This window comes from Magnolia sinica, chromosome 13 (assembly GCF_029962835.1).
Source record: "Magnolia sinica isolate HGM2019 chromosome 13, MsV1, whole genome shotgun sequence".
NCBI lineage: Eukaryota > Viridiplantae > Streptophyta > Magnoliopsida > Magnoliales > Magnoliaceae > Magnolia > Magnolia sinica.
Window position 1 is genome coordinate 28,449,381 of NC_080585.1, and position 2,312 is coordinate 28,451,692.

General features: G+C 40.4%; 1 non-coding gene across 1 annotated transcript; it reads left to right on the plus strand.

Moving 5' to 3' along the window:
* Window positions 1–1,329: 1,329 nt before the first annotated feature.
* Window positions 1,330–1,436, plus strand: LOC131224416 (small nucleolar RNA R71). Its single transcript, XR_009160902.1, has one exon. It is a non-coding gene; the product is annotated as a small nucleolar RNA R71 (small nucleolar RNA).
* Window positions 1,437–2,312: the final 876 nt, after the last annotated feature.

The following is a 2,312-nucleotide window of genomic DNA, read 5'->3' on the forward strand; positions in this document are numbered from 1 at the left end:
TCCTCAATTATCCCTCTTGGTACACGAACAGAGCGATCAGCAAGTTGTAGTGTGGTTAGGGTGGGTTTTAATTCACCCAAACCTAACTGTTTGTATACCGAGTAGGGAATCAGATTGACGCTCGCTCCTAAGTCAAGAAGTGCATGATCAATTCGATGGTCCCCGATTACACATGATATGGTTGGGCTACCGGGATCTTTGAATTTCTGTGGCACATCTTGCTTTAGGATGGCACTCACTTTCTCGGTCAAGAAGATCTTCTTTTGAATACTCTGTCGTCGTTTGGTCGTGCATAAGTCTTTCAGGAATTTGACATATGAAGGTATCTGTTTTACGACATCAAGTAGAGGAATGTTGACTTTCACTTGTTTCAACACCTCTAGGATATCCTGAGAGTTAGAGAGAGGTTTTGGTGCGACCAACCGTTGGGAAAATGGAGCAACTGGCTTTTCTAGAAGTTCCGGTTCTAATTTTTGTGGGGCCTCACTAGATCCATTATTGTTGTCCTCTTCTGGTTCTTGAGGCTTTTCGGGCCTAACCGGAAGGGTTTTATCAATGATCTTCCCACTCCTAAGAGTGGTGATGGATTTAGCGTGCCCCATTTGATTTGAAGAGCTGGGATCACTTATCTCGTATTGCGGTTTAGGATTGGGGAGCGGTTGTGCAGGAAGCATCCCCTTTTCTATAACCGTCATACGTGAATCCATCTTTTGCATAAAGTCTCGCATTGCATGGGTCAGCTCTTGCATGAAATTTTGAACCGGTTCTTCTTGAGGTTTCCCCTGATTTGGATTTTGATTGAAGAAACTTTGAGGGGTAGCAGTTTGTCCATTTCTCCAACTAAAGTTTGGATGATTTTTCCAACCAGGATTGTACGTATTAGAGGTTGGTCCATTGAAAGGTCTTTGATAATTATTTACGGCATTGGATTATTCATTTAACACTTTTCGAAAGGCAGATATCGTAGGACAATTTTCAGTTGTATGAATGTTGCAATCACAGATGCCGCAAACACTTTCATTAACCTTATCCTTCTTTCCTTCCATGGCCTCAACTTTCCTTATGAGCGTAGTCACTTTACACTTGAGATCATCCTCTTCTTTCAAGAGATATAATCCACCTTTCTCCTTTAATTGAGTCGGCCTAGACGTGGTGTTCGACTTTGGGTAATAGTCCCATGATTGTGTTTTTTCAGCAAGACTATCGAGGTAATCCCATACCTCATCAACATTTTTATTAATGAATTCTCCATTACACATTGTCTCGACCATTTGGCGCATGGAAGATGTCAGTCCATCGTAGAAAAAATTTGTAATGCGCCATGTTTCAAAGCCGTGTTGTGGGCATGAATTGACCAAATCCTTGAACCTTTCCCAACATTGGTAAAATGTTTCATCCTCCTTTTGGGTGAAGTTCATGATTGCTTTTCTAAGGGTAATCGTTTTATGATGTGGAAAGAATTTCTTTATAAATTCCCTTTGCATATCATTCCATGTGCCAATGGATCTAGGACGCAGTGAATGTAACCACGTCTTAGCCTTCTCTTTTAAGGAAAAAGGAAAGAGTCTCAGCCTGACTGTGTCCTCAGACACATTTTGAAAATATAAAGTGGCTATGATCTCATCAAACTCTTTCAAATGTAGATATGGTTCTTCAGATTCAAGCCCATGGAACTTAGGAAGGAGTTGGATAACCCCTGGCTTGATGTCCATATGTCCTGCATTTTCAGGAAAAATCATGCATGAGGGTGTACTCACCCCCGCTGGTTGTAAATAATCTCGTAAAGTACGAGGCGGGGGTGCTTCATGCACCTCATTCTCATCCTGAATGTCTTCCACCCTAGGTTGGGGTAGAAGAGGTTGGTTTTCAGCCATCACTTCAATTAACTCAGGGGATTTCGAGTGGTGTCTAGTCCTGCGATGGATAGTTAACCCCTCAACCAATCCTCCTTCAGTCAGGAGACGTCGAGTGTTGTCACGGGCCCACTTGGGCATGAAACACTCACAGCCCTTAATCAAATTTGAAACCTAATCCTAAGAAAGGAAAAGAAAATCTAGAAAGAAAGAGAGGGTTGGAAAGAAGTTACCAAATTGGAAGCCCTAAGTAAAAAAAAAAAAAAAAACCCTGCAAAAGAAAACAAAACAAGTCAGTTTCTAAAGCGAAGATCTATAATTAGAAAGTTTGTAAAAATAAAGGAAAGATGAGTTAGTTTCTAAAATTAGAAAGAATTTCTAAAAAGGGAAATAACTAACCTAATTTCTAAAAACAAAAGAAGAATGTTTCTAAAAATAAACTATTTCCTAAAAATAGGA